Below are 27,500 nucleotides of genomic sequence, written 5' to 3'. Positions count from 1 at the left end.
CGTGCGATTGAGATATAAGGTCATGGGATGTGGATGAGTGCTCCTGCACTATTCGTGCATGGGCACAGCCCCTGTATTTTAATTACCTCATTTGCTGGTAGAAAACATGCAAATGAGGTGAATTAGTGATTCAGGAAGCAGGCAGGTGTCTGTGCAGGAATAGTGTAGACTGCAGAAATGAATTCAGCCAGTAGCTGAATACATTTCTGCAAACTACAAAACTGAGGCATGACAGCTTATAAAAACACATGCATTATAAGGGTTAGGCATGCCAAAGGTCAAATATATGGCCATAGGCATGACAATCAGTTCCAATATTATAAAAATTAACTTTTTTTGGACCGATTTCAGCCATTTAAGCGTAGAGCAGCGGTGCACAAATGGTATCAGACCGAAAATAATAAAACAATCTGGAAATAAGCTTTTAAACCAAAATCATAATTTTGCCATAATAGTCAATGGCATGAACAACACAACAAGACCATGGAATAGTGGTTGCTAAGGGGGAAGGCTGAGTGTCGGTTTTGTAACCATGCATTAGCAGTCAATTCTATGCAAGTGAGGGGAATGATACTGAATCACAGATTTCCCCTCAGTGCTACATTGCACCCAACCATGTAGGTGCAGTAATACCATGGTGTAAGCCTAAGAGCTAGTTGACTTTATATGGGGGTGTGTCTTGCATGCTGTAAGCTTATTGGAGCTCTGTGGCCTGTGTTTGCCCTCAGCTAAGCGCAGCTAAGGAAGTGGGGTGTGTCTGAAGCTGCTTAGCAGTATTTACATCGATTAAACAGGTGTGTGCACTTGCACCGGGTTTTAAACAAAAAATAAAAAATAATAAATCAGGAAATAGCAGCTCTGTTCACATCTGAGCACTGGGTTTGTGTGGCACACCTTGGGGCTTAAACAGGAAGGCAATGGGAAGGGAAAACAGCAGTAGGAAGGTAACCAAGAAGAACTAGCATAGCTGGCAGTTGAAATGTATCAGAATCAGCAAATTACACAGGCAGCAGCCCCAGCCCAGCACACCACTATAGACTATGCAAACACCTTTCACTCTATTTTTTCCCACAAACTCTACACCAGCGGTGTACACAAATGGGGAAATTTTACATAACCAAAGCAACAAAATAATAGGGGCTGATTTTTCTCTCATAAATCAATATGCGGAAGAGGCTGAGGGTGGTGAGAATGAGAATGCTGATGACCAAGCCACAGTGAGGAGAAGGAGGGGAGTGTACAGACCCAGGGTAACCTACCAGGGGCTACATGAGCTGGAGATAGTGAAGCACTGTAAGGTGGACAGGGACCTCCTACTGCAAATTGTTGAGCTGTGCCTGCCATGCCTCACACACAGAACCAACAGAGGGGAACCCATCTCAGTGGATACCAAGGTATGTGTAGGCTTAAGAATACTAGCCACAGTTACTTTCCAAAGGCCAACTGGGGATATCATTGGGATAAAACAAAAACACTAATGACCAGCAAAAAATGCGATATAAGACACCAGATATCCAAATAGATTTCTAGTTATACTTTATTGAATGTCTCCAGACCGGTTTTGGCTATCCAGCCTTCTTCAGCGGAATGAAAAAGTTTGAAATACAGTTTATTCACAATTATTTATAATAGTCCTTAACCAATAGAAACAATGGTATAGCCTGACCTAGTGGATGGAGTGTTACAGTGCACATATTAGTTACATTTTAATAAATGAAAAACCAACAGTTCTGATAGACACATATAGTGTCTTATGTTGGGATGCCCACAAGAATGAATATATGGTTATTGTCAAGTACAAATAGTAAATAGATTAAACCTTGGTTGAAAAGTATAAAAAATCCTATATTAGACATATGACCAAAGTCCATAGTAAACCCCTTCTAAGTTACCATACATTATAAATATATCTTGACCACAACATCAATATGGATCAATATATTGATAATAGATTATAAATGGTCATTGAGGCCCGGCGGAAATAATCCTCCAAGGTTGGTAATCCAGTATTTTTCTTTATGATTTAAGATAGTGTGCCAACCCTGTTGGCTACTTCTATCCCCCGTAATTTTATCTATGACCATAAACATGAAATGAGCATTACCATGTTTAATGGTATGTCTATATAAGGCATTGTTTTTTTTTTTTTTTTCGGGCTATACCATTGTTTCTATTGGTTAAGGACTATTATAAATAATTGTGAATAAACTGTGTTTCAAACTTTTTCATTCCACTGAAGAAGGCTGGATAGCCGAAACCAGTCTGGAGATATTCAATAAAGTATAACTAGAAATTTATTTGGATGTCTGGTATCTTATATCGCATTTTTTGCTGGTCGTTGGTGTTTTTGGCTTATGGTTTGACCATGCACGCCATCCCTGCAAGGCATAAAGTTTGGTTGATATCATTGGGATCTCACAGGCATCAGCATCCAGGGTACTCCACCAGTTCCTGGATGCCATGTCAGCACATGCCAGTGAGCACATTTATTTCACCAACATCCGTGAGGCATTGACCAACAATATGCATCTCTTCCACCAAATAGCAGAATACCCTGAGGTAGTGGGTGCTATAGACTGCACACACATACACATCAAAGCACTACCTGGTGAGCAGTGTAGGGTCTACATAAACCGCAAGGGCTTCCCCTCCATCAACTGCCAGGTCATGTGCAATGCCCAGGGCATTATAATGAATGCGAGTGCTGGCAGCCCTGGAAGCTATCATGACTCCCATATCTGGCATATGATGCAGCTGTGCCAGAGATTTGCCAATGGGGACATCCCATATGGCTGCCTAGTGAGGGATGCTGGTTATGCACTGGAGCCGTGGCTGATGACACTCATCAGAAATGCAGACACACCCAACAAGAACTCCATAAGGAGGCACACGCAGAAACCAGAATCATAATAGAGCTTGTGTTTGGGATGCTCAAGTCCCGGTTCCAGTGCCTGGACATATCCGGTGGAGCCTTGCAGTATTCTCCACCTATACATACCCAAATTGTCATTGTATGTGCCATCCTACACAATATAATCCTGCTGAAACAGCTGCAGCAGGAACAGCACGGAGCAGGGACACACAACTCCCCCATTGCCAAGGCCAGCACAGACACAGACTGACTCTGAGGAGGAACAACCTGCACCTTCCCCTGTAGGCAGAAGGAGGCAAGCCCAGCATGCCCAGGCCTTGGCAAAGAGGCAATGCATAGCACATACACGGACACAGTTGGAACCCAAGGAATGACACCTCTCTCTCTCTGACTCGCACATGCAGTAAAAGGGTTGCCAAACATGATGGCTAAGTGTTTAAGTGCTATGACTATAGTGTATAGGGTTCTGGGTTCAAGGGCTGTTTATTTTATAAGAAATGCACCCTGGGGATCACTTCTGTGGCTCTGCTCAACAGGGGCACAGGTAAATAATTTTCTTGGGTGGTTAAACCATGGTTCCTTTATGGCTAGGCTTATATAGGCCCTAGGGCCAATAGCCTAGTAGCTATCTATGAACCTACAAACCTATGAACTACCTATACTTAACCATGTATAGGGAGTGTACTATGTGCATTCGACATAGTCAGCCCTCAAGCACCATCCTCAACACTGGCACAGCCACAGGGTAAGTCACTCTCCCTATCAATTGCTGAATGGAGTAGTATGTTCTGCTACTTGTATCTATGGTGTGGATGTGAGCATGCAAGGGAATTGGGTGGCTGAATGGGATGGCAGCAGATTGTAGACACCTATATGGGCAGCATGAAGTTCATAACAAATACTGGTGTCAATATAGTAGGCAGTACTAGAAAAGGTGAGAAATCCCACTGCAGGACATGTGGTGGGCCAAATGTGTGTCCATAGGACACACACATGCATGTCAGTGAGGTTCACACACCCAACAACAGTCTCAGCCAGCCGGACAGGTGTAGATGACTACAAAGAAAAGCCATGCTAAGGCCTCTGATTGATGGCAATGGAGAACAGACCCCCTCCAGACCTACACAGACAGACTACAACAGATCAGGCAGTTGGATATTAGTTCTTAAGGGTAAGATGTCTGAACGTGAAATGTAGGTCAATAAAACCTAAGATCTGTACTACACTGATATGCCTCTAGTCTGCATTATAGGTCAGAATACAGAATGAAATGGAAGCCAACAGAGTACCTGAAATACCAGTACAGTCATAGCAAATGTTTACAGTTGTCAGGTGTGCCCCCTCCACAATCCTATGTAGAAATTTAGTAGCATGTACATGTGGGTATAATAACAGTGGGGCACAGATTACCTGAGCTGGCCAAATTAGCAGGACAGATTGTTGCACATGTTCAATATGCAGGGCTCTGTGTGTTAGGTTGTTGTGTGTTGTATATTGCGTGAAAATGGTCAGCATGTAGGCATGGAGGGTTGTGTTCAGGTAGCCTACGGCCAGTACTGTTGATGACAGGGCCGGGTTCTGACAACTGCAGTGCCAAACACAATGCATCCCAGAAAGACTCAATCCAGCAGTAATCCATACTACTTGTTTAGATGTAATATCTGTCACCATCTGAAAGATGGCCATGGCATGAATGTTGGCCCAGACATACACACAGTACACAGGTGGAAGTACCCTAGACAGAGACTGTATAAAATGTTACTGTGAAATGGACACACCTTTGGAATTGTACATACAAGTTGGCAGCACATTAGTTGTCTGTGTAGTATGGAATACTGATGTAGTCTGGCCAAACACTGGCAGTCCACAAAAGGCATAGTTATGAAGTACTGAGAAATCGCTGATGTCCCCACACAAGCCAGCATAAGGGGAATGCACCACGTATATCTGCGAGTCAGCTGCAAGAAGCTTCCATAGTACACATGCACTCAGTTCACCTCACCATCAGTCACAGGTTCATCACAGTTCATATCCCTGGTGTTGGGAATGAGTACAATATGACCCCCACTTCTGCATGGGAATACCCACAGAATGCAGCATGCTGAAGAGGTGTCCCATGCATGTGTGTACCTAGCTATAAGCAGTACTCTGCCAGCATCCACACCAATGGATTAATAAGGACAGAAACAATTGTCATTAACACCTTGCAGACCTACCCAGTCACCCCAGGGGAATCCAGTGGCTGCAGCCTGGGGCTGTAGGAGTGACAGAATGCACTGACCTGCTACAGGTGGCCTGCATCACTTCCAAATGCCCTACAGTCCTCTGTCAAAGGCCTGTGTTTCACCCATACTGACAATGTATGTTATCTCATGGGGTCCCAAATAACGACATAACACAGTCCACAGAACACAAATGCAAGGCCATGTTGACAAATCCCAGTAGCATGTCCACCATCTCCTACTACATGAACTGTAGACTAACCACTAAATACTGCTGGGATGAAGTGATAACTATAAGGATACCTATCAGATATTGCTTGCATAATGTCAAGAAGTGGATAGAATAACAGAGGGGGGTAAAAGCATGGATGCCATGGAGTGTGTGAAGTCTGAAACTCTGATGTGTGTTCATACTATCCCAGCCAGCAATCCCAGGAATGGGTGGCTACAAACCTGCTTGTACATCACAATGTGAAGGGGAAATGACCAGATATATGAGCCCTGCCCCTGGATAACCTGTGTGAATCTGTACAGCAGAGAGGTATGGCCAGAGCAGGATATGGCCATTCTGTCACGTCAATAGATGCAAAAGCATGGGATCTCAGCCTCCACAGTACCAAGGTGCTGGACCATTTACACAGACCCATCAGCAACTGTCTGCAGCTAACCCTCCAGAATGGCATGATTGTGCAAGAATATGTAGGCCGCAGACCACAATACTTGACACAGCTTCATTCATCTTGTATTCCCTAGGAAATTACTTTGAGCAATTAAGTTTGTCTGTCAGTAGTTGAGGACATAATACATCACAGTGCAAAACAGTACATATGTCTGAATATCTCTGCTAACACCAAAACCATGTAGCAGAAACAGCACAGACACAATTAGTTACAGTATTCCACTATCCTTTGCCCATTGTGTCTCCATATTGTCAACCTATCTACAGATATCCTGCAGAAACAGGTTGCTAGCTGTAGGTGTAGAACACAAATGCCTGCACTAAAGTGCAACCTACCTGGAATGGATTCACACATTCAGTGCAAAAGGCCATACTGGGCATGCTCCCACACTAAGCGAAACGAAGCCCATGTCTGACAACAAAATACAAAAGGGTCATACTGGGCATGCTCCCACACTTACAGAAATGAAGCCCATGTCAGGCAACAACAGTGGACTATACATGGCTGCCAGTCATAGCTGTCTGTGCACACACACCACAGTGCACTTCAGTCATGCTTTGCACACACATCCGATAGGAATACACACATATATCCAAGGACAACACACTATAATAGGTCAAACATACACAAACAGAGATGTGGGAAAGAAAGAGACAGACAGCAACAAAGAGCTATCCATCATGAGGCCTGTCCTACCCACCACACATCCAATTGGCCAATATCACATGATGTGTCAATGTCTATTACTGTAGACATTTCTTCTGCTAGTCCTCAGCACTATAGTGTATGTGATTCTTGGGATAACTGTGTAACATGACAGTACAAGTCATTATTCATCTAGCAGTCATATACACAGTCCTGTCAAATGTAAAGTTGTGTGTGACTGAGTGTTGTGTGTGTTTCCAGAGGAATGGTTTATGGCCCATTCACACACACTGCACTCCCTATTGCCCTAGTTTAATTTCCCTGCTATCTCAGTCACCTTGAAATACCATTTTGGACAAAGATCATCCCTATAAGCTCTGTGGCACGTGCAATAACTGTGCAATGCCATAGTGTGATGTACTAGTTAGGTAGGAGTTCTAATCCCAGACATGGCAACTGTGAAACAATGTGCACATGTGTGTAGAAAGCAATGCTTTTGAGGCCATTCACAGTGACTACACCTCCTATTGCCCTACTTTAGCAAGCCTGCTAATGTCAGTCACCTTAAAATAACTCCTTGGACAAATTTTAGCCCTGTAAGCTTGGTGGCATGATCAATAACTGCGTAATGCTATAGTGTGATGTACTAGTTAGGTCGGAGTTCTAATCTCACACATGGCAACTCTGGGACTCTGTGTATGTTTGTGTGTAGAGAGTAATGCCTTTGAGACAATTCACAGTCACCACACCTCCCATTGCCCTACTTTAGCAAGCCTGCTGATGTCATCTACCTTGAAATATACCTTTGTAGAAAGGCTAGCGCTATAACCTTGGTGGTGTGTACCATAAATGTGGAACAATGTAGTAGCAGTAACTGCACAGCTGTGGGTTTGAATCTTATTTGTGGCAAGTGTTGTGTGTGTACCTCAAAGATTTTGTCCCTATTTACAGCCAGTACACATCTCAGAGCCTGACTTTAGCAGCCCTGCAGATATCATCCACCTTAGAAGTATCTCTTGTGAAGCCTGTACCATAACTGGTCAGTGGTGCATGTGGTAAATGTGCAACTTAATGATCTGTTAAGATTATTAGATAGAGGTTTGAGCTTCACCCCTGGTAAATATGTGATTAGGGTAAAATTATTTTTGGGATTTCTCACCCACTACATCACCAAATGCCAGTATTTACAAGGGCTGGTGATGTTCCTCACCTTAGAACTACCTTGGGACAACATCTTACAATAACCTTGGCACATGTGATAAATGCGGTACACTGTAGTAACAATACATAACTAGGTAGGGGGTCTGAATCTCAGTACTGGCAAGTGTGTTTGTTTGTGTGTGTTTCTCATCAGTATCCTGTTGGGGAGATTGCTGTGATTGTGTAATGATAAGATGCATTGTGGGGTGGGGTTTGCTAAATTATTATATTGAGAACCTACTAGATGCCACAATGTCGACCTTACAAGGACAACAGATGTCAAACAGCAGAGAGGCTGGTGTAGACAATCCATAGCCCTACATGTGACATTATGGATTAAACAATATAGACATCCCTTGTATTACTCAGAGAACACTCTCCACCCATGACTCATACACAAACACACTTGGCTTGGCAACAACCACTATACTGGTAGTTCCCTGCATATTTCCCACAGATAGTAACCACGGTGTGATTGCAGCAGACTACATGCCTGTTGACCACAACACTGCCATTGACATCAGAATGTGCTGTGATTTGTAACATCTCCTGACTGAGTGTGTGTTATCCAGCAAGTAAAAGGACATGACACTCTGTTCCATCCCTACAATAGGCAAATAATTGTTTACAGTGGTCCTTTGCTATGTTCCCCACTGGACGCCTGCAACAACTGTAGAGTCTGCAAATGTAACCCCCAAAGGGAATACCTTGCCTTATACACATGCCCTGTATGGACAGATGCCACTAACTCCATTGAATACCTATATCATGCTGTCAATGTTAGTGCGGGCACGACCTCAGTTCCATAGCCAGGGCTCACCACATGAGATCAAGAATGCCACATGAGATGATATCAATCTGTCCACACAACATGCCTCAGAGACCCCAAGTACACATTTACATGTCACCGAACATGCATGTGGAACATGTGCACAACCCAGACATTGTCCATGTTATGGAATATAGATCGCATACATGGCAAGCATTGCATAGCACTGGCCACCCACAATAGTAACCCGGATGAGTGGATGGTGAATACAATACCCACCTGTGTGGGCCAATCCAGGGACTATACCCTTGAGCCACACTGGACACCATTGTCATGTGGCTTGATGCCAAGGTATTCCCTTTGCCTAGCCTTGTCCAGCCTTTTGGCACAGTCAACTACTGCACACCTGTGAAGCAATGAACCCATACATGTCAGTACTGGCAAGTGTGTGTGTGTGTGTGTGTGTGTGTGTGTGTGTGTGTGTGTGTTTGTGTGTGTGTGCATGTGTGTGTGTGTGTGTGTGGAGATTAATGATTTTGAAGCCATTCACACTCACTCCACCTCCCATTGCCCTACTGTAGCACGCCTGCTGATGTCAGTCACCTTGAAATAACCCTTTTGCCATGTATCTGCCTGATAAGCTCTGTGGCATGTGTGATAACTGCGTAATACTGTATTGTAGAAAACTAGTCAGGTAGGAGTATTAATCCTGATGCTGCCAACTGTGAGAGTGTGGTTGTGTCTTCCTTGACACCTGTTTTTGTGGACAGTCATATTTACTACACTTCCCTTATCCCTCCTTTATCACTGTTGCTGATGTCATTCATCTTCAAATATACCTTTGGACAGCTCTCCAACATGGAAGCTCCGTGGCGCATGCAGTAACTGCATAACAATGTAATAGCAATACATAGTCAGGTAGGGGTTTGAAACTCAGTACTGGTAAGTGTGTGTTTGTGTGTGTTTCATCCATGTCCTGTGTGGGTGTTAGGGTGATTATATAATGACAGGGTCCATTACAGTGTGGGTTTTGCCACATCATTATATTGAGGAGATACATGTCCCATTATCAACATTACAAGGCTAACATTTTCCAAACATTGCAGAGATTCTTGTCGACATTCCTCAGCCATAAATGTGTACAGTCTTGTGCAATTACCATGTGACAGTATGGATTAGTACACAATATAGGCAACTGTCATAATGCCCAGATACCACTCTCCATCCATGGATCATACACAAACATGCTTGGCTCTTACTATCCTACTCCCCTCCTTTTTTACATTGTCTCTGTCTGTCACTCTCACTCCATCTGTGGTGGATGTGGGAAAGTACACCTGCTTTGCTTATGGAGCAGCTTGAGTTTTGTAAGTAATGCTCATGATCAGCTGATGACATGTGCACATATTGCAGTCCCCCCACTAGCTGATTGCATGTGGAACAGCTGGGGTATCATTCCTATAGCCAATTGCATGGAAACACACTCCTATAATTAAGCACTTCATGTGGGTGTTGGCCCTTTTCCTTCACTGTGAGCCGGACTTCATGTGGGTGTTTGACAAACAGCATCACAGAAGGTAAGTTGGATATACCTCTTACAACATACACTATGGAGACAGGTCAACAAACAGGAAGGGGGTGTTCCAGACATGAGGACAGAATGTAAGTATTGCTCTTCTATATTGTAATGTTGGTTTAACAGGGTTTGTGTGGATATGGCTGTGCTACATGATTTAAATATCTGTCATGACAGTGTTATGTGGTTGAGGAAACTCTCACCTGTAGGGCTATCTGCAGACTGGCCAGTGTTTGGAGTCTTACATGTGTTGTGTTATTCACACATTTCCTATCTTTAGAAAAGAAGTAGCATACTCTGAGGATTGCAGTCAGTACATGGTGACAGCCATCTAAGTTACTGACTTTATATCCCTCAGAAGACATATGTCACAACAAACACTGTTACACCAGTAAATGTATGGATTTATCACAGCAACATGTAAATATTGGCCATGTGTTTGTGCCTCCAGCCACAACTCTGTCAACCTTTGTACATATGTCATGCAGTAAGATGTGCATTTGTTCAGTACATCATTATTTACTGACATCATACCTGATAACAAGCCAGTGAGAAATCAGACTGCTAGACATGTTATGTATAGTAGGCCTTATATTTGAGGATAAAACCTGGACATTCTGTTGTAGTGTTTGCAGTAGTGAGGTCTGTCTACTTATGGTGATTGCTGATAAAGTGTATTGTGAATATGAACCTTGGCCTGTGTACAGACTGTGGTAGATGTCATTGTTCTTGGTTCTGTTCTATGTGATGTTGCATGCTGCACCAGTGTATGGTGCCCTATCGGAATACATGTTTCTAGGTCCGACACATGTCCCATACCACAGTCAGGCATTGGAATACACTGTGTATTGGCCCAGTATATGTAGGGTTAGTTTGTGAGTGGCACATATGAGGATGGTGTTGTTCACAGTGTCCATATACTGTAATATTAAGTACACTTACCATATGTGACTATGGCTGTGTACAAATTGGTTGTGGGAATGCACTTTTACACAGGTGTCTGTTACCCCATGCTGTTACATGCCTGTACAGCCTATTATATTTGCAGATACATATGTATTCCCCCATAAGAAATGTGGGTCTACTTCATTTGACCTAACTTTCATTTGCCCGACGCTCAGTTTTCTGACCCCATTTGACTGAAAGCTCATTTGCCCGAAAACTCATTTGCCCAAAAACTCATTTGACTCACAACTAGTATTAGCAAGAAAATGGAATATGCCCCCCTCCCCACTGTAGTGCGACCCTGGAGGTAGAATATATAGGTAGGTGGGGTGTGGGGGGCACAGCCACCCACAATGGGAGGCGTGGGGGGCGAAGCCCCCCACTTCATTTCATATGATATTGTTAACTTTTGATGTAATATTGCTTAGTAAAAGAAAACTAAGCAAGTTGCTTCATCAGACCGGTCTGATAAAGCGACTTGGTTAGTTGCAAAAGCGCTACCTTTTTTGTTTAAATAAAATCTTTGGTGTGTGAGCTTTTGGTGCAGTTTTTATTCTATTTCACCTATCATCATTGTCAGAGTCTGTATGGACACTAACATCAGTTTGCCTGGAGGAGGGACCCTGACCCACCTCGCCACCTGTGAGGGGAAAACAAGAAATGGACTTTAAGACCTGTACGTCATTGCTTAACTGTATACATATACACATACACACACACACACACACACACACACACACACACACACACACACACACACACAGTTACAGGTGAGGTTGCACAAAGACATTACACACAGACCTCTCATTACCCATCTGTAAACATGCATGACATATGGCACTCAACAGCATGCACTGCAGCTATAGTCAATCCCTGTTACCAACATTATACATCTCTGTGATGCCTGGGTTGTGTTAGTGGGTGATGCCCCTTCCCTTGGAACACACTGCACCCATGTACACAGTATTGCTGTGCAACTGTTCAGCACCCTGGCATGTACTGTGCACCATACCTCACAGTGTACATATCATTGCTGAATGTGTATATGTGTGTCAGTTATGTTTGATCTGCTGCTCACAGCCCCTATGTGTTTGTCTGACACATACCTGGGATGATATGTGGACAGATGTCAATAGTGAATGCCTGATGTCTGATTTGCAGATCTCATCATCAGCGGTGCATGCACGACCAATAAAATACAATTACACTAACAACCTTCAAACATTACTGTGGCTATGAGTGTACACACCCTTATTGACATGGCACCCTCTTCCTTGATATGTCATGGGGCCACAATACTGCATATGTTAACATTACATGAACTTGATATCTGAGATATGACCTGTGCAATCAAATGCAGTAATCAAACAAATGTGTTAATTGTCCAGATGCTGATTGAGATGCATACAATCTGTGGGTGCATAACTGGGCACACCCTTAACATGATGGCTTGTTGCTCCAACTGTTAAGTGTACTGCAGCAGTCACTATTCTGGGAAGGGGAACTAGCATGTCCCATTTGTACGTTCTAGTATTTGGTCACTTTGCCCTACAAATGTCCCCCAACTCTGCAAGATTGTAAGGTCAACTCATGTGCACAGCCTTTGGAGGTCACATGGTGCCTACACTATTGATGTGGAGTCAGAGTTATGTCTGCCACAATTCATGACCTTGACTGTGCACAGATATTCTTAGTGAGCTTTTGGATGTCTGCTTCAGTTCACTGTTGTGTTTCAGGATGACACCCCTCCCCATCCTCAGCCTTTTTGCAGATGCTTAACAACTATGGGCTCCACATGAGTGTCATTTTGCAGTGTCCCAAATTCAGAACCCCATGTGTACCAGCCTAGTCCCTGCTAATGAACGGCAAACATACAAGTGTACACTGGCACCAGCAAGGTACAGATGGGCATGGTGTGCCTGTGGTGGAGTGAGGTGTTGCTTGTGCAGCACATGTATCTTAATTGATACTGTCTGTAGGTTTCAAATTTAGTCTTGATACACCATTACACATTGCAACACATGCCTTTGGGGGACATTTGATGTTATGCATATGCTACATGTAGAGAGACCTCGCTGATGTTCCCTGTGGAACAACTGCCCCATCTGATTACCTAAACCTATCGGCCACACTTATGCAGAGTCCAGGCGATTGTTGATACAGGTACTGCAATGCCAGTACTTGCTGGATAATCCTGCAACTCCCTCAGTGTTGTGGCATGTTTCTAGGCAGCCTCCATGACCAGTTTGTAATGTTTCATCATCTGTCTTGGATGGCCATCTGTTTAGTTTCTACACTAATGTTGTCCCATACATCCTCATCACATACATGACTGTCTGCACTGCTTGCCATTGTACATGCAATGGTGAGACAAGGCTGCATGTCCCACTCCTGAGTGCTACCTGTTGGGTATGGTATCCATTCCATGGCTTGTAAGATGTGTGCAAGCCATGGCTGCCTCTGTTGCAAGTAAGTGGGCAAATGTGATGGACATATATCTTGGACAGCAGACCATTTCTTGGTGTGACATTGAGGACCTGTACTTGCTGAGAGCTGCATACTCATGAAGAGTGAATGCTGTCAGTACCTCAAAAACTGCTTCCACAATATGTTATTTGGCGTGTGTGCACACATATGCTTCCAGTGTTTGTTAAGGTATGTATTCCCTGTATTTACTGTCCTAACATAGGATTCAATATTACACATGCATTGCTCATGTTGGACCACATTACAGGTTGCGGAATGTGGTATTGTGATATGCTTTTATGTAGATCTGTAACAGTTGCCATTGTAATAGTGGTATATACACTGTTGTAGCACTGTATAAGGGTGATGTTTCAGACATGTTCCTACTGTAGGCCATTTCTCCCACCATTATGTTCATCTCTGTGGACACATTTTGCAATGACAGGCTGTTAGTTATATTGCAGGACTCTTACATGTCCTTCAGATATGCCACAATGGTGACCACTGCGATGCAGTGCAGTTAACAGCAACAATAATTGTACATGTACAGCATGCATTATGGGTAGGTGTGCTAAATGTGTGCATGGCAAATACCATGGCCATAACATGGCCGGTGTATTGGCAAACCTGAACAAACAACACCATACTCACCAGCTACAGGCTGCTGCCCCTGAGGTATACCAGATGGACCTACATAGTTGTGTGAGAGATGTGAAGTTAGTAGCCACACCTGTGGCATTGGTATAGGGTGGAAGCAGCATTTCAGTACATCAACAGTACAAACCCACAATACTAGAGATTATACACGTCTGTTTATTACTACAATGCAGCAACAGACTATATATATTTTATATCACATATGCATGATTAAACTCTACAGATGCAGATGGATAAGCAACAGTGGTCTACTGATGTGCCCTGGGGCCTTACCTGCACGATCCTCGCCCATTGTGTGGGTAGCACCCACCTGCACAATGCTATCCCCTGGGTCTTGTCTTTCCTGGTGGGCAGATGCCCCAAGACTGGTGAGGAGTTCCTCAGCATGTGTCGGGGGGTTGTATGGCATGACACCCCATGTGGCTAGCTGGTCCCTCCTAACTGCAGCAGCATGCTGACAGGTGTGGTGGATGAGGTCAGTGCACCAATGTCGGACCTGCTCATAACTGCGGTTATACAGGCCGACAATGTTTACCCTGTGGACAAGCTCGTTTCACAGGGCGGTCCTCTCCTGCAGATCATGGGCTGTACAGCCAAACTGGGTGTGGTAGTGCTGCACCAGGCAGTTTATTATGACTTCATTTTCCTGTGGTTAATAAACTGGCAAACGCTCTCTAGACATGGTGCCTGAAAAACATAAAGAGGAAAAAAGGTCTGAGGACCTTATACTTCAAGGATATAATTGTTATTAATTGACATCACTGTCTCCCTTCCACAATATTTGCAACAATAATCTGAACACACAACTCAACTGGTATGTTTACAGCAAACCTGCTGTTGGGACATATATCGTATTGTACGACAAATTGTGCAATGTGTTTCTAGTCATGTTCAGTATTGAAACACTATCACTGGTGGCCTGTTGCTAACAATGTCACTTGCATGTCATTATAAGGGCAACTATGGTTCCATATATGCACGTGTTCTGTTTGTTATGTGACTGCTCCAAATCTGGTGTTTTGTGTTAATGGGGATATCTATGCATGCTGTTAAACGTAATCATGGATTGTGTGGACTATATTACCCACAGCCCAACCTACTTCTCCAAATATACCTACTATCTTTCCCCAACATACCAATCTCACCTTCACAAACAAGGGCAATGTGTTCCCAACATGGATTTCACACCAGACATAACTGTCCATTTTGCACCCACTTATTGTATGTGTGTGTGTGTGTGTGTGTGTGTGTGTGTGTGTGTGCATGTGTCTGTGTGTGTGTCTGTATATCTGTAGACATACATGCATTATATATATATATATATATATATATATATTCTAGCGTAATCCAACAGAGAATCAGAACAGCAACAATTACGCTAAACAATGATGCACCAGGGAACCACACTATAATCCAAATGCTTTATTGCTTCTTAGTACTCTGGACATTAAGTGCTTTCATCCACATCAAATGTGGACTTCCTCAGAATGCCCAGTGCATTAAACATACAACCTTAAATACCATAATTATTGGCACCAAAATTACATTAATTGTCAATTAAATTACTATCAATCTTCTTCTTTTTCTTCTTTCGGCTTCTTCCTGGTTAGGGGTCGCCACAGTGGATTACCTGTCCACTCATGATTGGCAGTGGAGTTTTACGGTGTCGAGTTGCCAGCCCGGCGCCCGACCTTCCACAGAAGGCACAGACTCACACCTTGGGTCAATGTAGAGTGTCCAATCCACCTACAGCATGTCTTTGGGATGTGGGAGGAAACCGGAGCACCAGGAGGAAATCCATGCGGCAACAGGGAGGATACGGAGACTCCACACAGAAGGCACCCCAGCCGAGAATCGAACTGGAGAACCTCTTGCTTTGAGGTGACAATACTATCAATAAAAACAAAATATATTGAGCATGTTAAAACCGTTAATTAAAAAAGGAAACATTAGTTACGAGGTACTAAGTGTTTTTCAGAGCGTGGAGGTGTTATAAAAATGCTTAATTACATCTCTTAAAAGGCTACAATACATTAAAACTGTGTACAATGTATCCTGTATTGTTGGTCACTTTTAATTCTACATAAAGACACTTCTTCCCGACAGTTAAAACTAACATATCATGATTCCTACTTCCATTAACTTAATTGCAAAAATGGTTTAATTGTAATGTACTCATTCAGCTCTGGTTCATTAGAGGCATCAGTATAAATTTGCCACACCACTTCCCTTTTACTTAACAATGCTTTACTATTACCCCCTCGAGGACTAATTTCAACCTGGTCAAGAATAGCAAATTTGAAAATGTGTGATGTCCCACAATTGGCAATATGTCTATACAATGCATTTTTTTTATCTTTCCTTTTTATGTCATATAAATGGTTGAAAATTATTTTCCTAAAATGCCTCTTGGTTTTCCCGATATAAAATCCAGGGCATATCATACATTTAGCCATATAAATAATGTTTTTAGTATTGCAATTAGCATATCTAAACTGTATTCTGGTACTATTCGTATTTTCCAAGATAGCGTTTCCAACTTCCCAAATGTAGGTACACTGTCTACAGTTTCCACATCTCTTTGTATGTCTATTTTGCTGTCTCAACTCAATCCCCCTATTCAAGTTTTCGAATATATTTTTCAAGTTGCGTGCCATCTTATGTATAAATACTGGTCGCTCACCCATAATGTTTCTTATTCTATTGTCAGCAACTAATATGTTCCAGTTCTTACTTAATATTTTTTGTATAGTGTATACCTGGGGGTTATATTCCAATACACATGCCATTTTATAATGGGCAACTTTATAGTTACCATCTTCGGTGTTGCTGGATAAATCTTTATCTAATATAGGTTGATATTTCTTTCCCCATTCACTAATTATAAACTATTTAACATCATCCAACATTGGTAAGGGATACCCCCTCTCAACAAAAAATGACCTAATGGTGTTTATTTTCTCAACCATATCTTCATTCCTAGAGGTCATTCTAGCTGCCCTTATACACTGCCCTTTATATATGTTCTTCATCATCCCTCTTGGGTGAAAACTATTATAATCTAAGTAGTCGGAAAAAGTATTTTTCCTATAAATTCGTGACTTGAATCCTGTGGGTTTGCTGGAGATGTACGTATCTAAATAAGCTATACCATCTACATTAATGTTGTACGTAAACTTCAAATAACTAGTTGTATTATTTAAAAAAACTACAAATTCTTCTATCATTTCCTCCGGCCCTCCCTATAATATAAATAAGTCATCCAAAAATCTTGAATAGTGTTGTACATATTTGTAATAAGGGCTTTTAAAAAGATGTGTACGTTCCCATTCCAGCATCACAAGATTCGCAAAAGTGGGGGCACAAGTTGCCCCCATTGCTACTCCTCTAGTTTGCCTATAATGTTCACCTTCAAAATAGATATAGTTGTGGTCTAGAACAATAGCCATCAATTCCATGAGCAGGCCTATCTGGTCCCAATTTAAATCAAAGAAAATTCTCATGCTATTACAATAGGCTTCTAAGCCTTCATCTCTAGGAATGCATGAAAATAAGTCTATCACATCAACAGTGATATATCTTAAGTTCTCTTTCCATATATCAGTGGTAAGACTCCCTAAAACACTCATGAATCCTTTACCAAGTGGGGAACCTTAGTGTATATATGTTTTAACCACATATCTATCACTTTACCTATAGGGAAAGTATTTGACAAACTACCAGATACAATTGGATGTAAAGGGGGATCTACTACACTTTGTGGACTTTTAGTATCCTTACTATTGTTGCCATCAATGGATGTTCTACTTTCATAAAGTTGTATATTTCGTGTGTTATACAATTATCTAGAAGGAATTTTTCCAAGTACATATCAATCCTTCTGTATCCAATATTAATCTTGTTTATAGAGACACTATCATAATTGCCTATTTTGATTAATAATTTATACATCTTGAATATATAATCCATTTTGTCATATAATACTACCCCCCCCTCCCTTGTCAGGCTTCATAATTCTTATACTATGATCCCTTCTATTGTTGTCTAGCATCTTATCTTCCTCATCTGTTAGATTATTTCCTAATTTCTCAAATTTTATTTCACTGTTCAATTTATATATTTCTTTAGTAACAACTTTTTCATACAAAGCCACATTAGGATGTGTCAGGGGACGTATGTACTCTTTTTCTTCAATTCAACTTTCTCAGTCATTTTTGTTTTGTCCTGAAATATTAAAGCTAAATTTATTCTCCTAAGAAATAATTTAATCTCAGAAATACAATCTACCACTCTAAATTTTGGCTTAGGGATATATTTCATACTTTTAGAGAACAAATCAAAATGAGTTTTATTGACTTCCACATTGGTGTAATTGTATATTTTAAAATTGTGAAAACTATTCATAATCCCTTCATGAGTACATATAATGGGGTGGTCTTCGGTAACCCCTTCTGAAAGTACCATCTGTTGTATTCTCCCCTGTTCTGTCCTTGATTCCACCTCTGCATCCAGGGTGGTATATTTTGTTTCCATCTGTGTTTTTTTTCCTTCCCCAGATACTGTGCTTGTCCCTGTACCCGGTGAAAATGTGAATCCCTACACTCATTGAATTCTTCGTCATTGTAAAATCTTGTTCCTTTATTATTATCAAACCTTCCTACTACCTTCACATCCAATGTTTTTCTCTCCTTCCAAGGATATGCCCCTATACATTTGTATTGCTCCATATCCCTTCTTAATGTCTTACATTTTTTAGAAAATGCTTTCTCTGCTTTATTATCTGCTGTACTGAATTGCTTAAAGTACAACTTCTCCCATTGTTTAAATATCAAATCATTAATAATACAATAATTCAATTTCTCAACTTCTTCCATTAATGTACATATCCTCTCATTATTCTTTTTCATGAGAAGTTTCATATATTTAAATCCAAATCCATTAAACAATTCAGTGAACTCATTACAAACAGCATCATTCAGAACAATACCCATGGGTGCCTTGAAAAACCTCAGTCCCATCGGTACTATTTTACACTTTAAACATTAGTCAAAGTAAGCATTGTCAATTTGTAACCCTTTAATAGTCGTTAACTTTTTACCAAATAAATATGTTAGTTCTTTCAAAGTCCCATTTAATTCATCTCCACCTTCCACTCTCATAGTCGGTTGACTAATAGTTTGTGCACAAAAATCAAATTCATCGTCTTTTTAAAAAAAATTCTCCAACTTCTTAACATAGTCATGACTTTCATTATTATTAACATTTTGTGAACCAGAGCCAGAACAGTGTCTTACAGTACCTTCATTAACATTCTGAACTTTTCCGGCATAAGTTCTCCCAACCATATTCCTCTTTGATTTGATACCAATAGGACGATATTCCTCCTCAAAATTGGAAAATGAGAAGTCAAATGTAAAATCCTTGTCAAACATCCAACTGGTGGTACTAACCCGGAACTGGTGTGATTTGTCTACTAAATCATTGGTGTTGACTTTCCCGCTACTTATTCCTTGTCCGTTAGGAATATCAAAGTCAGACGTGCTCCCAGCTGACTTCTTATGTGACGCCCCTGAAGATGTAGCTTGCAAAGCATTGAAACCTGGCTGTGTGAACAGCTCAATAAGGCGCGTTACCTCCCCCTTCAAAATAGAGAGTTTGGATCTAAGTCTCCGGATTTCATCTTGATCAATAGGGGGAGTATTAGGTGATCGCTCTGCTGCATCCATCCGACAACCAAATAATACATTCTAGCATAATCCAACAAAAAATCAAAACAGCAACAATTACGGTAAAGAATGATGCACCAGGGAACCACACTATAATCCAAGTGCTTTATTGCTTTTTAGTACTCCATACATTAAGCGCTTTCATCCACATCAAATGTGGACTTCCTCAGAATACCCAGTGCATTAAAAACACAACCTTAAATACCATAATTATTAGTTAGTTTTAACTGTCGGGAAGAAGTGTCTTTATGTAGAATTAAAAGTGACCAACAATATAGGATACATTTTACACAGTTTTAATGTATTGTAGCCTTTTAAGAGATGTAATTAAGCATTTTTATATCACCTCCATGCTCTGAAAAACACTTAGTACCTTGTAACTTATATTTACTTTTTTAATTAATAGTTTTAACATGCTCAATATATTTTGTTTTTTATTGATAGTAATTTAATTGACAATTAATGTAATTTTGGTGCCAATAATTATGGTATTTAAGGTTGTGTGTTTAATGCACTGGGCATTCTGAGGAAGTTCACATTTGATGTGGATGAAAGCGCTTAATATCCGGAGTACTAAGAAGCAATAAAGCATTTGGATTATTGTGTGGTTCCTTGGTGCATCATTCTTTAGTGTAATTGTTGCTGTTTTGATTCTTTATGTATATATTAATGGAGTGCATTCAAACATCAGATCCACACTCTCTAACTCTCCTTCCTCCACAGCTGCACTGTTCTGCCTTGCTATAAAACAGATGGGTGTCACATGTGGACACAGCCTAACATTAGGGGGGTATATATAGGGATAGATTGCAGGTAAGCTTATTACAAACCTATGACATTTGTGCATGATACATTTCACATTAACATGACTGTCCTGCAGGTGGTTGGGTCTGAAACTCATGTGTCTATCCTAACTTCATTACATCCACCACCAGATATTTACCACACTAATATACATGTCTTGATGCACAGAACACACACTGATGGCTTACATCATGTCATTCAGTGATGATCTGCACAGTTGACAGGTATGGCCCACTGTCCACAGGACCAGATGCTATGTCCATAGCATTTATTCAGCAGGACATCATTACACAACAAGTCTTAATGACACATATAAATCTTTCCATATCATCTACCCCATTATTTCAGACTGAGTACTACATTCAGTTACATGCATATATGTTTTGCATACCTGTTGTAGTATTGTCCTCTCTTCTAGGTACACTTTTATGTGTCACTTGTTTTATATACGTTTGTTTTGGTTTGGTTTGTAGTTTTAAATTTGTCTCTCTCTCTCTCTCTCTCTCTCTCTCTCTCTCTCCACTACAGGGATTGAGCTTTGAATGGGTTGCAGCATGGATTTTGTAGGTGATGCTCATGATCAGGTGATAGCCTCTGCACCAGTCAGTGTTCACCACTTGCTAATTGCATGCGGCCAGCTGTGTAGTACTTCCTATTACCACTGTCATGGCAACCCACTACTATAAATTACTACATCATGTGGGCATTGTCCCTTTACCTTTTCTGTATGGAAGACATCCTTCCTGTGTGTAGGCAGCAGTGTTACAGACAGCAGGTAGCAATACCTCTTACAACAGGACTTGCAGACACAAGCCAACTACACATTTGTATAAGGTTCCAGACCTACAGACAGTGTGAGTATTGTTGTTATATGCATTGTATACCACTAGTTTTACGGGTCTATATTAGATCACTGAATGCTTAAAAAAGTGAACGGTGATTTATCAACCCTATGTAAGTGAAAGCTTACAATATCGAACTGTCAGAACAGAGATTTTCTTTCCAAGGGAAAAAAATCACTGTTCCAAAAAAACAAAAAACAAAAAAAAAAACACTTTAAACATTACATTAAGTGGGGGGCTTCACCCCCACACTCCCTACTTAAATATACCAACTCCAGGACTGCACTACAGTGCAGAAAATGGCAAAGTAACAAAGCGGCCAAGCAAATTCTTCCCCAGGGAAAGAATTCACTTAAAAGCTGCTTTGATATTTTTCCATTTCAGTCTTTTAAGTTTGACCAAGATACATTCAAAAGAATGTGTCTTTTGTCTTCTAATAGGAACCCTAGTTTTACAGTGTTTGTGTGTACATGCTAGTTTTGCATGGAATGCATTCTGTCTGCATAGCTGTCAATTGTGGGCCTATCCACATGATGGCCAGAGGATTGGCTGTTATGTTCTGTCTGTTCACCACACAGGTCTTGTCTCTGATATATCAGTGGCATTCTCTCTGTTGAGTGCTATCAGTACATAGCTACATCCATTTGTGTTTCTAACTTCATATTCCTGAGTAACACTATGTTGAAACCAATCCTGTAACACCAGCAACTTTCACAGTATATAACAGCACTATTTCAAATATGGCCCTGTGTTCCAACCTCTGTCCTCCACCTATATACCAGGCTTTGTCCATATGTCATGCAGTAAGAGATTGTTAAGTAGTGGCCTATCGTTATTTAGTGCTGACATTCCTGCTATCATTCCAGTGATGTTGTGGACTCCCAGACATATTGTGGGGTAGGGTCCATATATATGAGGGCTACAGCTGGACAAAACATGTGTGACTTTGTACAGTCCAGAGGTCAGTGTGTGTAACACTGTTATATGCCCTTGTAAGTCATTCTATGAGGGAGGGGTATGCACCATTTTTAACCTAGGCTGTTACAACAAGTGAGGGATATAAGCAGTAAGACATGAAGGTATATGGCTGCATACATTCATTCACCATGAGAACAGTGGTAGGCTAGTGCTTACTGTCTTAGAGACTGTTCTGTTTGTCAGTGTGATAGTGATGTTTTCAGTTAAGCATTGTTATGTAACAGATACATTTTCATTATGACAACTTATTTCTTTTCCCACTAGTGATTGAGTACAGAGTGTAATTGGAGGCTGCTGAACTACACATGTAATTAATTAGTGTTGATTGATTCTTATCTTCCAGGCAAGTGTTTTTTTTTTACTGTTATACTACATGAAGAGCTTGGCCTGGACAGCAACATATGTTATGCTTTCAGCTTACTGTATCAAATGTTTTGTTTGAGAGTTGCAGTACTCAATTATTATGTATTTCAAACACCTAACTGCTATATTAAATGGCATATACAACTGAAATAGTACAGAAATAAACATAGGTTCATAGGTTCATAGGTTCATACTAGGCTATCTGCCCAAGGGCATTTATAAGCCTAGCCCATAGTTATGTGGCTTTCGCCACCCCTTTAGTTTGAATAAAACTATGCCTATTATTTTGCTGTGCTTCTGTCAAGCAGTGACACTGAAGTAATCCCTGGGGTATATCTGCGATCTCCCATCCATTGGTCAAGATTCCTCTTGAACAAGGCCAGCGAGGTGCTCTGCCTCACATGTACCAGGATTTTGTTCCACAGCATAGGGAGTCTCTGGGTGATGAATTTGTCCCTCCAGCACGTTCTATTAATAATTGTGTCAAGGTTTAAATCTCCCGCCCTTGTGGTTCTGAGGGATCTAGATTTTTTGAGGTGAAGCATATTCATCAAATCTGGGTTTGGCATGGCCTTATATGTCAGACACAGGTCACCTCTGAGCAAGCGGTATGAGACTGAATAGAGCTGGAGTTCTTTCAGTCAGGCAGCATAAGACATATTTTTGAGACCCTTTATCCTTTTTGTGAGGAACTTTTGGGGCCTTTCCAGCTGCTGCAGGTGTCGGGTCAGATACATTCCGAATGGGGCATTGTACTCAATCATAGGTCTAATGAGTGATGAGTACAGGGGACGATGACCTCCTTGATCTAGATGTGAATCCCTTCATGATCAGGTGGGCAATGTAGAAGGTTTTCCTAACTACTTTAGCAACATGAGTGTCAAACGAAGGCTACTGTCAACCTGGGTCCCCAGATCCCTGATGACTTCTTCTGTGCTCAGTGGATTGCCACCTATATGGTAGCTAGGGTAACCTTGTTTCTCCGAAGGGTATGACTATGCATTTCTTGGTGTTTAACTTTAGGCCATGGCTCTGGCACCAGTTATCCATTTCTGTGAGGCCCTTCTGAAGGATATCTGTGTCAGATGTGTTTTCGACTATGGCCCAGTTTGCAGTCATCTGCAAACTTTGTCAGCCATAACCCTCCTGTGTTTGCTTGTACTTCAGAAAAGTAGATGCCGAACAAGAGTGGACCCAGGACTGAGCCCTGTGGGACACCACTTGTGACAGGCTTTGAGTCTGACATGGCTCCAGCAACTCTGACCCTGTGGGTTCTGTCACTTAGCCAGTTTGCAACCCATCTTGTGATGTATGGGTTTACATTCAAGCTGATGAGTTTTTCGATGATACCTGAGTGGGGTATTGTGTCAAGGGCCTTTGCCAGGTCGAGGTAGGCTGTATGGACTGCCTTTCCCTCATCAATGGCCTTGGTGACTGTCTCGAAAAAGTCAACCAAGTTTAAAAGGCATGATCTGCCTTTGACAAAGCCAAACTGGGTTGGATCCAAAGTCTGCAAGTTCCCTATGTCTTTATTTATGAGTTCCATTATGATCCTCTCCATGGCTTTGCAGATAAGGCTTGTCAAGCTAATGGGACGGTAATTACCAGGGTCGGTGGAGGCACCGCCCTTGTGAAGTGGGACCACAGTCGCCGTGCGCCACTCCTTGGGTACGTATCCTGAGGTGAGGCTAAGATTAAACAGCTGTCCTAACTGCGGGTTTAATTCCTTATTGAGTTCGTGGAGCACACAGCCGGGGACACCATCCGGTCCCATGGATGCTGTGTTTTTTGCCTTGGAGAGGGCAGTTCTCACCTGGGCATTGGAGATGTTTGGGGGGCTACAATCCTCTGGTATAGATATCTCTCCTTTTGGGGGGGAGGGGGAGGAGAAGTTTACACTGAACCTGTCAGCCAGTATGTTGGCAATGTGTGTAGGTTCAGTAATCTTCACATCATTTTGAACTAATTCTGAGCATATCTGGGAGTATCCTCCTAGGTTACTAATATAGCTAAAGAAGGCCTTATGATTGTCTTTTGAGTCCTTGGCGATTTTTCTCTCAAAATTTGCCTTGGATGATTTTATGAGAGCTCTTAGTTTTTTACTTATAATGATCAAAGGTGTCTTACCTTTCAGGGATTTTGCTCTATCTTGTAGTAGCTTCCTCCTTTTGTTGTAGAGCTTGTTTATGGCTGGGGTCCACCAGACTGGACGCTTGCCTTTGGTACAAAGAGTCTTAGTTTTGTTTGGGATTGCCTGATCCATGCAGTCCTGTAGGTGCTGGTAGAAGGCATTTGTAAGTGATTCAGCGGTTTGAGTAATGTTTACCACTGGCTCAGGGGCCTTAAAGGAGACCACGCTAGTTTTAGAAGTCTGAGGTCGGCTGTTGAGAAGTTTTTCACTGTGGTCTTTTTATTTCAGGTGGGGTGGGATGAGGACCTCCAGCGAGATTAGTTTATGATCTGATCTCACCAGTGAGGGGTATACTTCCGGTGTTGAACATTGTGATCCCATGTTCGTGATGATGAGATCAAGTATGTTTTCTCCTCTTGTGGGGATGGTGACTAGTTGTTCCATGGCATTTGAGTTTATGAACTCCAGGAACCTTTGGGCTAGAGTGTTTGGGCTTGAGTAGTGTTCCCAGTCTATATTAGGGTAGTTGAAATCACCTAGTATGATGGTGTTTGGAGATACATTTATCCCCTCCAATATTTTCAGGAAGGCCATGTGAGGTTTCTGAGTTTGAGAGGGTGGCCTGTAACATGCTACAAATTGCAGAGCAGTCTTGCCTATGGTTAATTGCACCTGGATGGTCTCCGATGCATCGTGCGTTGCCACCAACCTTGAGGTGTGGGTGTCCTTTATGAATATGGACACCCCCCTCCTTTCTTGGTGTTGTCCGGATTTTGGGGCCGGAACACATGATATGAGGTGAAACCTGATAGTGCTGGGGTGCTCTCAGGAGCCTTGAACCAGGTTTCTGTCACAGCACAGACATCAATGTTCTCCATACTGAGAAGGGCCTCGAGTCGTGCATCTTGAGATTGAGACTTCTGGCATTGAGCAGCATTACCCTTAGTTTTTTCCTTTTTGTGTTCTAGGGTGGTAGGTTTAGAATTTGAGCCTTGCCTAAAAAGGCACTATGGGGTGGCAAGAGCCTTTGCCAATATCCGAAGCCTAGGGTGACAGGTGCAAGCCGTCCCTCATGAAGCAGCGTGGCTTGTCCAGCATGTCATCCCAGTCAGACAGACATTGATCCCTTTGAATGACACCAGAATTTAAGCCAATTATTAAAGCTGATCATCTTATCACTGTATTGTGGCATCATTCTAGGTGAAGGTAGGATACTGCTCAAGGTCAGGGTCATACCTGCCTGGGCTACATAATCAGAGAGCTCCTCAATGTCTCTTTTCATGTAGTCCAAGGAGGTACATCTCAGGTCGTTGCCACCAGCGTGGACAATGACTGAGTCGTACTTGTACCTGCTGTTGAGAGACCTGAGTGTTTGCGTTATGTGGCGGATTCTAGCGCCGACAGGCAGCTTACTGTGACCTTCTCCTTACTCAGTCTGGTGAGCGGGACGTCAGTGTGTCTGACTATGGAGTCACCTATGACAAGTATGTTTGGTGTTGTATTTGGCCTTAAGGGCAGTGACTGCTTTGCACACTGATTTTGTTGTTTATGTGTTGTTTGTGTGGTGTATTGAGTTTGCAGTTGCTTGGGTGTCTGCTTTGGAGGCCTCTGCTGTTTAGGTAAATTTTTACTCAGAGCCTCCGAGTAGGTCTTAGTGTGTTTATGTGTTTGATTCAGTGGTGTGGTTGAGTTATGTGAGACTGGTATTGTGGTGTGTGTAGTTGCCTTCTCCTCCTGCCTGGTCTTGCCAGTCCTGAGTTGAGAGAGCTCAGCCTCCAGTCTGGCTAAATAGCTGCATCTCTCACAAGTGTTAGTGTTACGTGGGAGGAGGAGAGGGTTGTCCGTGTACATGAGGCAATTGTAACATTGTCTCAGAATTCCCAGATTCACCAACTGGGCAGGAGAGGACGCCAGCATCTGACCCTTCGACATGCTAGAAAGAATTATGAGTTGGTATGAGACAGAAAAGTAGTGGGCTTAGCAGGGAAGTGGGCACTCCTGGGGGGTTTTGCTAGTGAGATTTGTATAATGTAGGAGTGCTTGACCTGCAAAGAGAATGCTTATAAGACAAGGGATATGCTTATAAGACAAGTGCTGAGCTTTTTGAGAAGAAAAAGCTATTTGGAACAAGTGCTGCACTTTTTAGTGAAGGTGTAAACTGTTTAGGTTCCTAACAGAGCAGTTCTAAGGGAAAAATTGAAGAACAGACTTTCTGGAGCCAGAAAGAGTTTAACCTTGTTTAACCGGTGCTGCCCGATGCTGCTCTAGTGGCAACTCCGCACTAAATCGCGCTAAAGCACGTTAAAGCGTGCTTGATAGCAGGGGCTGGAAGGAAGCAGGAATAGACCCAAAATGGACAATAAAACTACAGTTTCAAGTCAGTAACCTTCTCTACGGGGGGCAAGGAAGCTGCTCAATGTTATTCACTGCCACTGATCACAGAGAGACCCTCCTTTAGCCCAAGCAAAAATGGCCTCACAGAAACTTTCAAACAGTTCAGGAACAGCAAGCCTGTAACTGAACTTTTTTAACTCTTAGAAAAGTGGGAAAAAAGCAAGATTTTTTTTTGTTTGTTTTTGTTTTTTCAGAGATAGCAGAGGTTCAAAGTAATATCAAGTTATAAC

The sequence above is a fragment of the Protopterus annectens genome, chromosome 11.part0 (genome assembly GCF_019279795.1).
Source record: "Protopterus annectens isolate FY-2018-M chromosome 11.part0, PAN1.0, whole genome shotgun sequence".
NCBI lineage: Eukaryota > Metazoa > Chordata > Ceratodontiformes > Protopteridae > Protopterus > Protopterus annectens.
This window is presented reverse-complemented; position numbering follows the sequence as displayed.